At 45.4% G+C, this 17,037-nt stretch overlaps 2 protein-coding genes and 2 pseudogenes across 2 annotated transcripts in view; 3 read left to right on the top strand and 1 right to left on the bottom strand.

Annotated features, from left to right (window-relative positions):
• The window catches only part of LOC141182832 (uncharacterized), a 618,372-nt gene that overhangs the window by 272,807 nt on the left and 328,528 nt on the right, over positions 1-17,037 (top strand). The window lies entirely within an intron of this gene.
• LOC141182831 (uncharacterized) overlaps positions 1-17,037 on the top strand; it is a 168,595-nt gene that overhangs the window by 58,989 nt on the left and 92,569 nt on the right. The window lies entirely within an intron of this gene.
• Positions 1-17,037, bottom strand: part of LOC141182848 (uncharacterized) — a 248,286-nt pseudogene that overhangs the window by 187,046 nt on the left and 44,203 nt on the right.
• Positions 13,500-14,898, top strand: LOC141182875 (uncharacterized; annotated as a pseudogene).

Genomic DNA, 17,037 nt, shown 5'->3' with positions numbered 1-17,037 from the left:
CTGCATCTTGCCAAGTAAATCCTTTTGGACCTGTAGCAGTGTCTGTTAGTCATTGGAGTAGTCCATCTGAACCAAGCTACAAAACCTGTGTATCAAATAACAATTTTTTACTGCATCTAGCCCAGTAAATCTTTTTGGGCCTGTAGCAGTGTCTGTTAGTCATTGGAGTAGCCCATCTGAACCAAGCTACACCACCTGTGTATCTAATAACAATTTTTTACTGTATCTTGCCAAGTAAATCCTTTTGGACCTGTAGCAGTGTCTGTCATTCATTGGAGTAGTCCATCTGAACCAAGCTACAAAACCTGTGTATCAAATAACAATTTTTACTGCATCTAGCCCAGTAAATCCTTTTGGACATAGTAGCAGTGTCTCGTAGTCAGCGGAGTAGCCCACCTGTGAAGCAAGCTACACCTCCTGTGTATCTAATGAAATTGTTTTACTGCATCTAACCCAGCCAATCCTTTTGGGCTAGTACCACAGTTTGGCCACTCAGCTCTGCTCGGTTTCCATCCATCGTTTTTTGTGCAAACAACTACAGAGTTGCCAATTAGTTAACCACCAAAATGAGTGGCAAAAGGCCTGCTGCTGGTGGAAAGGGGAATAGGCGTGTTGGAAAGTGAAAAAAAACTTGTGTCCGTGGGGTAGGTGTTAAAGCAACAGTAACATCTGCAGAAGAAAGACCATCTTCCAGCCAAACTAAGATGTCTACTTCTTTTCGTGGACAATGTGATACGATCCCTTTCTTACGAACACGCCCATCGCTACAAATTCCAGATGAGGCACAAAAACAGCAGGTGCTTCAACGGATATCAAGTGCTCCTTCAAGTGGGCTCTCCTCCACCTCAACTTCAACATCACAAATACTCCAGTCCTCAGAGGTGTCACCCCAATCGAACTTGCTTCCTCACAGCTCCCAAGTCTACAGCTGCCCATCTGAGTATGGGGTAACACAGATGGTTGAGTCTGCAGAGCTATTTACTCATACTATAGCCTGGGAATCAGAGGTCTGCTCCAGAGCTTCTGTGAATCCAGACGAGGAAATGATCTGCACTGATGCCCAGAATGTTTATGAGTCGGATCCAGGCCCAGATGAATAAGGTTCTGAGCATAATGTAGACCCTCGTTCCCAAACTGTAACTCCTGTTGGTGGAGACAATGAGGAAGACGATGATGAGACTCAGATACCTGATTGGAGCGACAACTTGACTTCTCGGTCAGGGCAGGAAGAGGTTGGCTCTGAGGAAGACGGGTGTGAGAACACACAGGGTGATGATGACGAGGTTGGAGATCCCACTTACTGTCAACCCACAGTCAGCCAGTCGATGAGGAGAGGAGGTGGAGGAGGATGCTATTGACGACGAGGTTAGGTTGCACCTTCCTGGACAGAGACGAAGTACTGGAAGCACGTCAACAACTGCATCCTCAACCACAACTCTGCCTCTGACCTCAAGTCATGGTGGCTCTTCAGGTCGCATGGGCTCTAAGCCTTGGATAGCCTGGGCATTTTTTCAGATCAATAAGGATGACCCAACTCATGTTATCTGTAACAGTTGTCACCAAAAGCTAAGTAGAGGCCAAAAAATCCATAGTTTGAGTACTTCATGCATGAACCGTCACATGGATATGAAGCATAAGTTGCAGTGGGAAGCTCACTGTGCTACAATGCGGTCTAGCGGGCCGGGCCAACCACCGTCTGCCCCATCTGGTGCATCCGTGGCCTCTTCATCCTCTGTGACTGGGGGGACAACAGTCACACATGTGTTTGGATGCAGACCTGCCACCTCTTTACCCGCAACAGCCAGTGTGATTGGCAGGTCATCAGTTCATTTGGAAGTGGAAACACCAGCTGGTGTTGAGCCCTCTCCGACATCAAGAGCACCATCTTTGGATCAAGGCAACCTAACATGTCCGCCTGCATCTTCCTCACAGACCGGCAGTTTGCCGGGGACACCCTACTCAACCCCGTCTAATCACAGCAGCCAGCCCTCGGTCCCTCAGATGTGGACAAGTAAAAGACCATTTCCTCCTAGCCATGACAAAGCTAAGAGGTTGAATTTTACCATCTGCAAGCTGTTGGCTACAGAAATACTGCCTTTCCGCCTGGTGGACACAGAGGATTTTCGAGACCTTATGTCCGTTGCAGTGCCCCAGTACCAGATGCCCAGTCGCCACTACTTCTCAAAGAAAGGTGTGCCTGCGCTACACCAGCATGTCGCACACAACATCACGGCTTCTTTGAGAAACTCTGTGTGTGACAGGGTGCATTTCACCACACACTTGGATGAGTAGGCATGGACAGAGGCGTTGCATGTCGCTGACTGGGCACTGGGTAACTATGGTGACAGCAGGACAAGGGGCTTCTGTCCAAGTCTTGCCATCCCCACGAGTTGTGCGTCAATCCTTTTTATCTAGAAGTTCCTCCACTGCTTCTGCCTCCTCAGCCTCCTCTCGGTCCTCCACCTGCACCCAAAGCCTGTCTGGTAATGCTGCCCATGTTCTAACTGCGCAGAAGGAATCCTGAACACCTCCTTACTATGCTGGCAGCAGGGCTCAACGGCATCAGGCGGTGTTTACTTTGAAATGTCTGGGAAGTGTGAGTCACACAGCTGAGGAGTTGTGGTCAGCTCTGGAGACCGAGTTTTATGAATGGTTGGCTCCACTGGACCTGCAGCCAGGGAAGGCCATGTGCGACAATGCTGCAAACCTGGGTGCGGCCCTTCGCCGGGGCAATGTCACACACGTGCCTTGTATGGCTCATGTGTTGAACCTGGTTGTCCAGCAATTTTTAGCCCACTATCCCGGACTAGATGGCCTTCTGCAGAGAGCACGGTCGCTGTGTGCTCACTTCCGCCGTTCGCATCTCGCAGCTCAACGACTTACATCTCTACAGAAGTCGTTGGGCCTGCCAGTTCACCGGCTGAAATGCAACGTGCCGACACGGTGGAATTCAACTCTGCACATGTTGCAGCGATTCTGGCAGCACTGGCGATGAAGATGTTTAGTGCTGAGGATGCCATTATCAACATGACTATTCTGGTCATTTACATGCTGGAGCACACATTAAACAGAATTCGGAGTCAGGTGGTGGGATAAGAGGAGGGGGAGGAAGTAGAGGAGGAGAAGCATGATTCTTACCTCGCCACCAACACCACAAGGACTTGGTCCTCCTGGATGCGCAAGACACATGAGTGCTTTCTTGCTGCAGTACCTGCAACATGACCCTCGGATTGTCAGAATTCGAAGTAATCCCGACTACTGGGTTGCCACACTCTTAGATCCACGGTACAAAAGTAAATTTGCCAAAATAATTCCTGCCATAGAGAGGGATTCACGCATGCAGGAGTATCAGCAGAGGCTGTTACAAAATCTTACATGCCCTTTTCCACAAAACACCAGTGGTGCACGTAGTGAATCTCACAGTTCTAACTTGCCAACCGTGGGACTGTCGAGTCTTCATCACTCAAACCGTAACAGTAACACCGTATCTGCTGGTAACAGCAATTTTGTGGAATCGTTTCACCAATTATTTTAGACCATTCTTTGCAAGGCCACAGGAGACAAGAAGTCTGACACATAGTCAACGCCTAGAGAGGATGGTATAGGAGTATCTCCAAGTGAACATCGAAGCCATGACTGTGTCACTGGACCCTTGCTCATTTTGGGCTTCCAATCTGGAAAAATGGCCTGAACTCGCCACTCACGCCTTGGAGATCTTGTCATGCCCCGCAGCCAGCGTTCTCTCTGAACGTGTGTTCAGCGCTGCTGGTGGTGTGCTGACAGATAAGCGCACGCGGCTGTCCACTGACAATGTAGACAGACTCACGTTCATAAAGATGAACAAATCATGGATCCGCAAGGACTTTTCTACCCCTGTGTCATCCTGTGGAGACTAAAAGCTTGAGGATTTGGGAAAATCACCTCACCAACCATTTTAAGCAACTCTGGGGCAATTGATGCCACTTAAGTGGTGTCTGTGCCACAATTTTTGGAAAAAATGGAGACTCTTTTTGGAGTCCCCTTGCTGTGTTTTACATGACGTTGGCATCGTCAATTCCAGGTGGGTCGGGTCGCTCTCCCCCACCTTTTAACCGTAAGAAACTACATACACTATGGCTTGGGGTAACACAGATGGTTGAGTCTGAAGAGCAGTTTACTCATACTATAGCCTGGGAATCAGAGGTCTGCTCCAAAGCTTCAGTGTCTGCTAGTCAGCGTAGTAGCCTAGCTGTGAAGCAAGCTACACCGCCTGTGTATCTAATAACAATTTTTTACTGCATCTAACCCAGCCAATCATTTTGGGATAGTAGCAGTGTCTCGTAGTCAGCGGAGTAGCTCATCTGAAGCAAGCTACACCGCCTTTGTATCTAATAACAATTTTTAACTGCATCTAGCCCAGGCAATACTTTGGGCCTAGTAGCAGTGTCTGCTAGTCAGCGGAGTAGCCCAGCTGTTAAGCAAGCTACACCACCTGTGGTTTGGACACTTAATTTTCTCAAAGGAAACGCTTCGGGCCCCGGGACACTCAGTGAAGTGCATCGGGGAGGCGCCCCAAGGAAAAGGGGCTGGGACTGGCGGTAGCACGCCTTGCGGCGGACCGCCAAGCTCGATCCTTATAAAAGCTTTTTAATTGCAGCAGCTTCAGTGGACGCTACTGGAGCTGGAATTATCGCGGCTGCTGGCACCAGACTTGCCCGCCAATAGATCCTTGTAAAAGGATTTAAAGTGTACTCATTCATATTACAGAGCTTAGACCTGCCTCCACCGCAGGGGGTCTCTACCCACCAGTGGACAGGCACCAGTATTAGGAGAGTGGGACTGGCCGTCAGGGTCCACCGCGGCTCTGGCACAAACCCAGCGACACGGAGGTCGCACGGGCAGGCGTGTCGACTTCGCACTCCAGCGTAGTCCCTCTGCCCGCTCGTGCCCGTAACCTCAAAGGGATGCGCAAGCGGCTTTTCTTCCCAGGGCTGTTCCCCGCACAGCAGGAGGAACGTGGGGGAGCTCAGGTCGGCCTTCTACCGTACTCCCTTACATCCTTTGCCCTCTTTCCTTCTTCCGCTCTCCATCTAACCCCTCGGCTCTGTGGTGTCCGCTTTCCCTCCAGCTCTCTCCATCTCACAGGTGGACTACCACGTGTATTTACACTGTGGCAAATCTTTTGGGCCCAGGCACAAGAAGTCGTTGAGCTAATGGATAATATATGCCCCCTTAGAAACGTCCATGACGACCCATTCGAGGAAGCAACTAAGCGCCTCAAATAGTGAGCAGGATCTGGAGCACCCCATGGGCAAACAGCGATCTATATAGTATGCTCCTTCCCAGAAGCAGCCCAATAGGCGTACACTATTCATAGGCACAGGTAGTAAGTAACCAGAACGCCCCCTCAATGTCTGTTTTGGCCATTAGGGTGCCCCTTCCCAACTTCTTGACCCACCTGATTGCCTTGTCAAAGGATGTACAGTATATACTACTGTACTTGGTTCTGCGTCGATGTTGTCATTTACTGACCTGCCCCTTGGATATGACAAATGGTGGATTAGTCCGAATGTATTGGGTTCCGTTTTTGGCACGACTCTCAACGGGGATACCACTACGTCTTGTAAGGAAAGTGTTCTGAATGGAGCCGCCATTCTACCTAAAGATATTTATTTTTTTAATTTTCTTGTCACGACGTTTGGGTGTTGGTTGGCTGATTTTAGATTTTTACTCCAGCCTTTCTTGATTTTAGAAGGGCATGACATGCCTATATCTGTGTCTCCTCCTCCTTTTACTCCTCCACCTCTTTTCTTTTCGGATGACTATATGTACTTGTCACTTTTTCATGTGTTAGTTGTGTCTTCTGAGCAGTTTGTCAGCTTTTGGACACCTTTGAAGGTGTTTTCTATGTGTTTCTATGTCTTTTTGTTTGCCTGCCATTGGTTTTAATGGCCCCTTAAAGTGACTTCAAATGTGTTGTGGTCCCTAAAAAAATGGTTTTGTAAATTTTGTTGGAAAAATGAGAAATCGCTGGTCAACTTTTAACCCTTATAACTCCCTAATTCAAAAAAAATTTGGGTTCCAAAATTGTGCTGATGTAAAGTAGACATGTGGGAAATGTTATTTATTAACTATTTTGTGTGACATATATCTCTGATTTAAGGGCATAAAAATTTAAATTTTGAAAATTGAAAAATTTTCAAAATTTTTGCCAAATTTCTGTTTGTTTCACAAATAATCGCAAGTGATATCGAAGAAATTTTACCACAATCATGAAGTACAATATGTCACGAAAAAACAGTCTAAGAATCAGGGGGATCCGTTGAAGCATTCCAGAGTTATTACATCATAAAGTGACAGTGGTCAGAATTGTAAAAATTGGCCTGGTCATTAACGTGCAAACCACTTTGGGTTGTAAAGGTGTTAATGAGAAAAAAAAAAGAACTTTTTTGAATTTATCAAATGGCTGCAATGAAACAAAGAGTGAAAAATTTAAAGGGGTCTGAATACTTTCCGTACCCTCTGTATATGTATGTCCCTTATCCTTGACCCCAACCTGGTATATGTCCTCCGTTCTGCCTCTGTTCTTTAGTGTACAGAAAAAAATAAACTATTACACTCACCAGGGGCGAACATAGAAGTGATGGGGCCCCATAACAGAAGTATAATGCACTCCCCATAATCCTCCATACAGTATAATGCACAACCTATAGTCATCCATGTAGTATAATGCACAGCCCACAGTCATCCATGTAGTATAATGCACAGCCCATAGTCCGTACATGTAGTATAATGCACAGCCCACAGTCCATACATGTAGTATAATGCACAGCCCAGAGTCTGTACATGTAGTATAATGCACAGCCCATGGTCCGTACATGTAGTGTAATGCACAGCCCATGGTCCATACATGTAGTGTAATGCACAGCCCATAGTCCATACATGTAGTGTAATGCACAGCCCATAGTCCATACATGTAGTATAATGCACAACCCATACATGTAGCATAATGCACAGCCCATACATGTAGTATAATGCACAGCCCATAGTCCACACATCTAGTATAATGCACAGCCCATAGTCATCCATGTAGTATAATGCACAGCCCATAGTCATCCATGTAGTATAATGCACAGCCCATAGTCATACATGTAGTATAATGCACAGCCCATAGTCATCCATGTAGTATAATGCACAGCCCATAGTCCACACATCTAGTATAATGCACAGCCCATAGTCATCCATGTAGTATAATGCACAGCCCACAGTCATCCATGTAGTATAATGCACAGCCCATCCTCTTACATGTAGTAGTATAGCCAAGGGCACCGTGTACTCACTGATTTAAAAAAAAACAAAAAAAAAACATTATACTCAGCTTCTCTCCACTCCCTCGCCTCACGGTGTCTTTTTTTTGGAGCTGCCAGCTGACTTCAGCCCCTAATGACGTACATGCCGATGTCAGCTGCTGGCCTCTGATAGGTCAGCAGCATGTATTGTGGCACTTCAGCGGAATGTCAGTCCGAGAACACACATCCAGCTGAAGCAGGGGTTGGTGTTGGCTGGGCCAGGTCGCAGGAGCGACTGCGGTCATTAAACCTCTTAATATAATGCTCTCATACATAGGAGGATTATAATGAGGGCAATCCGGGCTCTTCGGCCGGGCCAGCACTGCAGCAGTTAACTTCCCTGTGCTGGCCTGGCCGCGTCACAGCTAGGAGACACAGCCCTGTGCGCGGCCGTGTCTCCTAGCTGTGACGTCATGCAGTGCGCGCCCGGCCTGCACTGCTACTTACCACCGGAGAGGAGCAGGAGCCAGGAGGGCTGGAGCCGAGCCGGGGGATTGTGAGTGTGTGTGTCTGTGTGTGTGTGTCTGTGTGTGTGTATGTGTATCTGTGTGTGTGTCTGTCTGTGTGTGTGTCTGTGTGTGTGTGTGTGTGTATCTGTCTGTGTGTGTCTGTGTGTGTGTGTGTCTCTGTCTCTGTGTGTGTGTGTGTGTGTGCAGGCAGATATCATTGTGTGATGTCTGTTTATATGTATTTTTGTGTTTCAAATGTGTTTATGCGTGTATGTATATGTTTGTGTGTGTGTGTGCGTGACTGCGTGCGGCCTCCTGCTGAGTATAGATGGCGCCGTGCGGCCTCCTGCCGTGTATAGATAGCTACGTGCGGCCTCCCGCCGTGTATAGATGGCTTTTTGCGGCCTCCTGCCGTGTATAGATGGCTACGTGCGGCCTCCCGCCGTGTATAGATGGCTACGTGCGGCCTCCCGCCTTGTATAGATGGCTACGTGCGGCCTCCCGCCGTGTATAGATGGCTACGTGCGGCCTCCCGCCGTGTATAGATGGCTACGTGCGGCCTCCCGCCGTGTATAGATGGCTACGTGTGGCCTCCCGCCGTGTATAGATGGGTACGTGCGGCCTCCCGCCGTGTATAGATGGCTACGTGTGCTCAATATTGAGACATACAATTAATGTAAGGCTATGTGCCCACGATGCAGAAATGCTCCGGATTTTTTTTGAGCGTTTCTGCATCTCCCTGGCAGAAAAAACGCATGCGGATTGTACATGCGGATTGTACATGCGTTTTTCCTGCCAGGGACATGCGGATGTGAAGCGTTCTTCACATGCATTTCCGCATGTGGGTTATCAAGCTATTTTAGCATCACTTGGAAAGTGCTTGACAACTTGGTCACACTATATAAATCCATGCAACCGGCATGGATTTATATAGTGTGACCGTAAAAGAATGGTAAAACATAAATATACAATTACCTTCTGATAGCCTGCTTGTGCTGAGAAGTTAGAAAATCACTTGAAGAAAAATTATAATGGACCTGTAAGAGAAAGCGGAGGGTAATGATGCTGTTCCTTCCTAGATCCCTGATATCTTATTGGATGAATCTACCTTCTCTCCCTTCTGTGCTGCTGAATGTCCTCATATGGTCCCTACAAGACCAGGTCCAGTCTTTCTGGCCAAACTTCACTTTTATTATCGACAACATTAAATGTGCAGTGAGGCCAAGTGTGAATTTCTGTACAATAACAGCAGAGTTTCCCTTTATCCTGACTTTTCAGTTTCTTATCAAACCAACTAACTTCAAATAGTATTGCGATAAACTACATAAAAAACATTACACCCATGCCATGATATATCTCTAAGCTGTGCGTGGCTGATGGCTGTAATATACGTTTATTCACGCCTGCAGGAGATGTGTTGGCTCGAGCCCTGGTTTCATGGATTCACTTCATGCCATAAATTCCATTATGTTTTCATCCTAATGAATTCAGATTACTGCACAATCTCTCCTGAAATGGGGGCACTAATACTTTCTCTACTCCTCTGCTCAGGACTCATAGTAGCTCCAATGGTCCACCATAAATGAGTGCAATTCCGGTTTAGATCTGAAGTTCTCTCCCCTGATACATACATTGTTGTTGGGGATGTAACATATCTTTTATTCTGTATTTTTTTCCAGGTTCATTTTGTATGATAGCTTTAATGTGGTGGGATTGGCCTCTGTAACTCCCTGGTAGTCTTTAAAAGAACATCTCCATTACGTCTTCCCAATGCCCGAGGGCTAAATTTAAGACACCTCGGCTCTGCACTATTATAAAAAGTTCTCCTTCAATGTCTAATATTTCTTCTTGAAACTCATCTGACAGAAAATACTGTCCCTTACGATAGTTTAGATTGCCAAGAGCCACCGAGCCCCATACTCTAATTACCCCAGAGAGGTTTCACCACTAGTTACTCATTTTTTACTGATGGAGACTGTTGAGTTTGATCATTTCAGTAGATGTTTTATTGTCTATAGTCACAGTTTTTGACTACAGTAGTTAGTGCCCAAAATACTCTGATTTAACCTCTTCCTGCAGCCAGTGTTCCTAATCAAGCCCCATTTTTGAAATCTGACGTGTCACTTTATGTCGTGATAACTTTGGAATTCTTCACAAAGGATAATAGGAAACAAATGGACCTTACAGATTATTTTCCAACTTCTCTTGAATCCGACAATACCTTATATACGGTTGTACACTACTGTCTGGGCACATGACAGAGTTAAGAAGGGAAGAAGCAACATTTAGCTATTTGAATCCAGATCTTGCTGGAATAGTTTGCGGACACAAAGTATTGGGGGCACTGTTCATGGTCACCTGGCAGCTCAAAAGATGGCCACCACGAACAGGCTTGGCGCTATCTACTCCAGATCCCAGGGATTGCCTTGCTCATCACCCTTTAACGTCAAGAAGAATAGTCAGATAGCCGGGTCAGAACCAGGAGGGCAGAGAAAATACAAAATCAGAAGACACCAGTAGTCAGTAAACGGGCCAAGGTCACAAGTGGAAACAAATACACAAGCCGGGAGCTGAGTACAAAGGACTGAACCAGAGGAGAACAAGGCTGTATCTGGCATTTTCCCACAATATGCTTCCAGCTTTAGTTGGGTGCGGTGCTCTCCAAATGGCTGAAGCAGGGAGCAGATTACTCCAGCTGGACAGCACACACACCCACACTGCCAGACTGGATGGTACTACTGGTCCCAGCAACCCTAATCTTAGTGGCTGGACAGAACCTGCGCCACCCAGAGCTTCTGGTTCTGACGTCTCCTCCATCACCAGCGCCGCCTGCAGAATGAATAAGACGCTTCCTGGTGACAGAAGCAGACGTCGCAGGAGCAGATCCCAGAGGAGATGGGACACAACATTTGCGGAAGCCCTAATATATCAAAATAGTAGAAAACCAGAGCAGTAGAAATCCTCATAAAGTGACACTATTTTGGAAATTATAACACTCAGTGAATTAATTTATAGACGTAGCGATTATTTTGATTCCACAGGCACTTTCCAGAAATTAACACGCAGTGGATGTTAGAGAGTGAAAATTGCACATTTGCCATTTCATTACCCAACACATAGTGCCCAGATTGTGCTCCAGGAGACACACACCATAAATTAAGTGGGTTCTTCTCACTATAGTAATGCCAAATACATGGAGGCTAAATGTGGTTTGGGCGCACTGCAAGGCTCAGAAGTGAGGGGGAGATCTGACTTTGGGAGTGCGGATATTGCTGGATTGGTTTATGGAAGTGACGCGCTCCCTGGGCCGTAGGCTACTAGGTAGCCGTCCTGGTCGATGCTGGGAGAGGTCACGGTGGCGGTGACCCGGTCCGTGACCCAGGGTGGTCAATTAAAGGGGAAAAGTAAAAGGGGAATAAAGTTTTTAGAGATAATGTTCGTGACGCCACCTGTGGTATGCGGCTATATGGAACCGCCGCTGCGGTGCAGATCCTCTGGAGCTGATGGTGACGCAGCATAGTTGGTTCAGCTCTCCACAGGCAGAGCTTAGCTCCAGGGCAGTAGATGGGGATTTTATGAGGTAGATGTTTGTTGGTGCAGTGTAGTGCAGGGCTGGTGATGGCGCAGCAATTATTCAAGGACACAGTGGGGTGCAGTCTTCAGATTTTACTCACAGTTGTTAAGTTCCTCAGGTTGCACTTTCCAGATTATAACCGCCCATACCGTCCTGTGTCCTCCGGGGTAGTGATCCAGCAAACTCTCAGGTATTTCAGGATAACTTGCACGGGACCCCGTTCTATGTACCTTTCCCGGTTGTCTCACTGCGCTGGCTCTCACCATCCTGTCCTGCGCCTCACAATCAGTGTCCCAAGCCAGTAGCCTCGGGTCTTGTCGGGCGACGTGCAATCCCCTGGACCCTATGTGGCCACCTTTTCGGCGATGTAATTGTGGTTGTTGGCTGCAGCACCTTGAAAATGCAGCAGCCTCCGGTTATCTAGCTGAGCCTGGTTGTTCTCTACTAGTTTAGGGGCCGGTCCCCTCTCTGCGGCCTGATCCCTCCACGTCCGTGTAGATTCGGGTGCACAGGTGGCATCCGCACTCGCCGTGCACCTGGGATCCCCTCACTTCCTCTTGGAGCCCTCCTCACCGCTCCTCTCTTCTCTTCAGTCTCTCCTCCTGGGCCTCTCAGACTGGGCCCTGCTCCTTTCTCCACTCCTCTGACCTGAGCTCCTGCTCCCAACTCTCTCTCCTCTGAACTGGACTGACTGAACTCGTAGATGGTTCCCCTACTTCTTATACTCCTTCTGTCGGTGCTCCCTTGATCTACTTCCTCTTCCCATACCCACTACATGGTTCCACTCTCCAGCTAGCGACCAGGGACTGTGCTCTCCCTTAGGAGCAATCTCGCCCTTCCCTACTGAAGTGGAGTGTATTGGATGCGTGTGTGTGGGTCCCGGGTAGTACTCCCACCTTACCTGAGAGTGGGGTACCACACCTCTGGGTGAGATGCAGTACCTCTGTGGCAACTGAACCCGCAGGGGCGCCACAGAAGCCATGTTGATTCTCAAGACCCTTTGAGAATCTAATAATGTGGAATTTTTATTGGTATCATTTTTGTCTACTGTAAGAGGGCCACCGGACATGTCCTTGAGGGGAGATATGTGTCGCTGAAGTTGGCAGCTTCAGTGATGTGCAACCGGGAAAGCATGCTCCAGCACACATAGTGCTGATAGTTTTAATAGGGCGTATCAGGGCCGTTTTTTTTCGAGCAGTCATAAGAGATGGGGGGATTGGCTGCTCACATATCCCCACCCCAGGGCGTGTGTATAAAATGGAGACCAAGTGTCTCATTCAGTGTCTGTGGCTGGAGGTGTGGAGACCTCCAGAGTGTTTGAGGGTAAAAAGACACTGATTGTGAGCGGGTGAACCCGCCATATTGGATGGACTGTTTCCTCTCTGTTTTGTTACACTGTGCCGGACAAGGTTTTCTTTTGTTTACTTCTGGAAGTGCGGTTTATGCAGCATAATAAACCTGCCTTGGACATTTTTAAAGAGACAGTGTCCCGTGCCTACCTCTAACGTGGCTAAGTGAGTACCGAACCCTACACTACATAACATTTTTTGTTGGCTTCTTATTCCATATTTTGGAGGCAGAATGAACAGTTGGACACCGCGCTCCACTGGTTCATCCTATGAGGTTTTCTATTAGACTGTGAACTGTCATTCTGTCAATAACTTCTCATTTCTACAGACATTTTAAGTACAATTAACACAAGAATCCCATAGAAAAATAAATAAAGATTGCATACCACTTCTAAATCAATCTAAACAAACACATCCCTGGGCTACATGCTAGTCCAGGGAAATGAAGAGATATATGCTCAAGTTTAAAAATCTATTTTATTAGACACAAATCTAAAAAATAGAGGAATATTTAAACTTGAGCATATATCTCTTCATTTCCCTGGATTAGCATGTAGCCCAGAGATGTGTTTGTTTAGACATTTTAAGTAGAAATGTTCAAAAATATAAATTTCAAGGATATTTTATTCAAAATTAATAATTGTTTTTTTTCTTGGCAGATGACTGTACCAGAAGATCAGATGGACAGGAGATTTTTAAATCTGATGACCTTGAGATCCCACAGGATACAATTGAAATGAATGCCATTACTCTAGATTTACCATCATCCCTTCACAGCAAACATCAATCATCTGATCCTATGAAAAAGATCCTGTCTTATGATTCATTACTGACTACTAAGGAAAATAAAAATAAAATAAGCATTAAAAAACGAACTGCTCCTAAAGCAAAGAAGCCATTTTCACGTTCAGAAAATGGAAATAGTTTTACCCTCGAAAAGTCTATTCTAAAACATCAAAAAATACACACAGCGGACAATAGATTTTTTTGTTCCAAATGTGGAAAATGTTTTAACCAGAAATCAGTTTTTGTTAATCACCAGAGATCCCACACAGGGGAGAAGCCTTTTTCATGTTCAGAATGTGGGAAATGTTTTAACCAAAAACCAGCTTTGATTAAGCACCAGAGAACCCACACAGGGGAGAAGCCTTTTTCATGTTCAGAATGTGGGAAATGTTTTAACCAGAAAGCATATCTAAATAACCACCAGAGAACCCACACAGGGGAGAAGCCCTTTTCCTGTTCAGAATGTGGGAAATGTTTTAACCAGAAATCAACTTTGGTTAAGCACCACAGAACCCACACAGGGAAGAAGCCTTTTTCATGTTCAGAATGTGGGAAATGTTTTAACCAGAAAGCGTATCTAAATAACCACCAGAGAACCCACACAGGGGAGAAGCCCTTTTCCTGTTCAGAGTGTGGAAAATGTTTTAACCAGAAATCAGCTTTGGTTAAGCACCACAGAACCCACACAGGGAAGAAGCCTTTTTCATGTTCAGAATGTGGGAAATGTTTTAACCAGAAAGCATATCTCAATAACCACCAGAGAACCCACACAGGGGAGAAGCCCTTTTCCTGTTTAGAATGTGGGAATTTTTTAACCAGAAATCAACTTTGGTTAAGCACCACAGAACCCACATAGGGGAAAAGCCATTTTCATGTTCAGAATGTGGGAAATGTTTTAACCGGAAAGCGCATCTTGATAGCCACCAGAGAACCCACACAGGGGAGAAGCCCTTTTCTTGTTCAGAATGTGGGAAATGTTTTAATCGTAAAATGATTCTTGATAGTCACAAGAGAATTCACACAGGGGAGAAGCCTTTTTCTTGTTCAGAATGTGGGAAATGTTTTAATCGTAAAATGATTCTTGATAGTCACAAGAGAACCCACACAGGGGAGAAACCCTTTTCCTGTTCAGAATGTGGGAAATGTTTTAACCAGAAATCAGGCTTGATTAAGCACCAGAGAACCCACACAGGGGAGAAACCCTTTTCCTGTTCAGAATGTGGGAAATGTTTTAATCGTAAAATGATTCTTGATAGTCACAAGAGAACTCACACAGGGGAGAAGCCTTTTCCTGTTCAGAATGTGGGAAATGTTTTAACAAAAAATCAGCTTTGATTAAGCACCAGAGAACCCACACAGAGGAGAAGCCCTTTTCCTATTCTATTTTTTTTAATCCAATAAATTTTTATTGAGATTTTTTTCATTTTTTTTTTTTTTACAAAACAAGAAACCAGTACATACAATAATAAAATAACATACCATAGGATGACATACATGCATCTCTCCTATATATCCTTTCAGCTTGCCCATTACCGTCTGCTAACTTGCAGTTACTATATCTTACAATTAACATTCCACATTCTTGAAATCTCTTATATAACCATAATATTGTAATAAACATTATAATCCTATACACATATAGGTGTGCTATATTACCCATACCACATGTTAAGGAATTCTAATACACATTATAATGAAACATTAAACCTCACCAATACCCCCCTCCCCCATAAGTCATTGTCTCTCCAATAACCCCCTTGATGGCATTCCAGGTTTATCCAACCATAAGCCCTATATTTTCTCAAATTTATTCATTGAGTTTGTTTTTTATATACCCCTTTTTCTAATCTGATAATATTATTTATCCTATTTTTGAGTTCACTAATTTCTGGAGGTGAGGGGTTAATCCATTTGGATGCAATATGTTTCCTAGCTTGAAATAAAATATGTGAAATCCCTATGGAAATTGGATCAAATTCCATATAATTTTCCAATATACTTAATAGGCATTTTTTGGATCTGGTTGAATATCTATTTTATATACCCTCTTTATAATAGATAAAACTCCTTTCCAGTATTTACCGTATTTTTCGGACTATAAGACGCACCTTTTTCCTCCAGAAGTTTGGAGGAAAATGGGGGGTGCGTCTTATAGTCCGAATGTTGCTGGGGGGGGTGTATATATATATATATATATATATATATATATATATATAATACTGTGCTGGGGGGAGCAGTCGTGGCGGAGGAGTGGGGCACAGGAGGCAGCAGCCGCCTGCTGCAGCCTGCACTGTCCCCGCTGCTGAAGAAAATGAAAATTCACTGCTCCCCACGCCCATAGGCGTGGGGAGCACTGAATATTCATGCTCCTTAATAGCGGCACACAGTATATCAACAACTCAGTGTCTATTCCCCTTTTTTCTCCCTTTCCAAAGTTTTTTTCTATTTTAAGGGTCCAAATCTTATTATATGACAGCACGAGTGGGTTATAAACTTTTCCCCTGTTTTTTCTTTTTGCATTTTTTTCTCTTTTGATATAATGATTCTCAGGCTCCCTATGGAGTATTTCCGGGTACACCATATTTACTTACACCTTTGCTTTTGATGAGGCTTGATCATCACGCTGCATTGTACTATATCATTGAATATTGTATTACATTGTGTTTATAGTAGAGATTATCCTCCACATGCTCTAATGAAATGATTTATTGTCTGTCTTTCCTGTATGATGTTTTTGAATTCTACCCTTTCCCTTATTTTTTATCCACATAATATTTCTGTACATATATATTTTTTTTTTTGTATGCATTAGAGTCTGATGAAGGTCGTGGCTGAACGACCGAAACGTCACATGTTGTGGATTGCATTTTTCATGAATCTCTAAAGGAACTTTAATTATTTGATTAATAATTATATTTCATACTACTGAATGAGTGCCGGATTCTATATTCACAGTGTATCAGCAGCGCGACTGCTGCTGCTGCTGAGCGATCGCGTGTGCCCGCTATTAAAGGGCATGAATATTCACCCCCTCTCCACGCCCATGATGGAAGGAGGTTTGCACTCAAAATCTCACGATACATGGTCCCATTCATTCTTTCATGTACACGGATCAGTCGTCCTTGTCCCTTGGCAGAGAAACAGCTCCAAAGCATGATGTTGCCACCCCCCATGCTTCACAGTAGGTATGGTGTTCTTTGGATGCAACTCAGCATTCTTTCTCCTCCAAATACGACGAGTTGTGTTTCTACCAAACAGTTCTACTTTGGTTGCATCTGACCATATGACATTCTCCCAATACTCTTCTGAATCATCCAAATGCTCTCTAGCAAAAGTCAGAGGGGCCCGGACATGTAATGGCTTAAACAGGTGGACATGTCTGGCACTGCAGGATCTGAGTCCCTGGCAGCGTAGTGTGTTACTGATGGTAGCCTGAGTAACATTGGTCCCCACTCTCTCATTCACTAGGTCCCCGCGTGTGGTTCTGGGATTTTAGCTCACCGTTCTTGAGATCATTTTGACCCCACGGGGTGAGATCTTGTGTGGAGCCC

This window comes from Phyllobates terribilis, unplaced genomic scaffold (assembly GCF_046119375.1).
Source record: "Phyllobates terribilis strain yellow unplaced genomic scaffold, ASM4611937v1 Scaffold_36__1_contigs__length_13169755, whole genome shotgun sequence".
Taxonomy (NCBI): domain Eukaryota; kingdom Metazoa; phylum Chordata; class Amphibia; order Anura; family Dendrobatidae; genus Phyllobates; species Phyllobates terribilis.
Note: the sequence above shows the minus strand (reverse complement) of the source record. Positions and strands in the feature narration are given on the sequence as shown.